Here is a 989-nt window from a genome sequence, read left to right as displayed (position 1 = left end):
AACATTATAAGGGAATACTATAAAAACCTCTATGCTACTAAATTTGAAAACCTAAAAGAAATGGACGGGTATCTAAAGGCATGGGAACCACCAAAACTAAACCAAGAAGAGATTAACAGCATAAATAGACCCATAACACAAAAAGAAATTGAAACAGTAATACAAACCCTCCTGACTAAAAAAAGCTCAGGACCAGATGGATTTACAACAGAAATCTATCAGACATTTAAGAAGATCTACATCCAATACTACCTAATTTATTCAAAAAGATAGAAATGGAGGCACAGCTTCCAAATTCTTCTATGAAGCCACCATAACTCTAATACCAAAGCCAGGTAAAGACACAATCAAAAAAGAAAACTACAGACCCATATCCTTAATGTACATAGATGCAAAAGTTCTCTACAAGATATTTGAAACCACATACAGATACACATCAAAAAGATCATCCACCATGATCAAGTCAGCTTTATCCAAAGATGCAGGGATGGTTCAATATACGTAAGTCAATAAACGTCATAAATCATATAAATGGGCTCAAAGAAAATAACCACATGCTCATCTCAATAGATGCAGAGAAGGTCTTGACAAAATTCAACATGCATTTATGCTCAAAGTCCTAGAGAGAATTGGACTGGGGGAACATACCTCAACATAATTAAAGCCATATAACAAACCCACATCCAACATAATTTTAAATGGAGAAAACCTGGAAGCATTCCCATTGAAATCAGGAACCAGACAAGGCTGTCCACTCTCTCCACTTCTCTTTAACATAGTGCTTGAAACTCTTGCAAGAGCAATAAGACAAGAGCAGGAAATTAAAGGAGTAATAATTCAAAAAGAAGAGATAAAATTATCCCGTTTGCAGATGACATGATATTATATCTAAGAGACACCAAAAATTCCACCACAAAACTCCTAGAAATTTTTAACACATTCAGTAAAGTGGCAGGTTACAAAATTAACCTACAAAAGTCTGTAGCCTT

This window comes from Nannospalax galili, unplaced genomic scaffold (genome assembly GCF_000622305.1).
Source record: "Nannospalax galili isolate Female #2095 unplaced genomic scaffold, S.galili_v1.0 scaffold599, whole genome shotgun sequence".
Classification (NCBI taxonomy): domain Eukaryota; kingdom Metazoa; phylum Chordata; class Mammalia; order Rodentia; family Spalacidae; genus Nannospalax; species Nannospalax galili.
The sequence above is the reverse complement of the archived record's forward strand: the minus strand, read 5'-3'. Positions refer to the sequence as shown.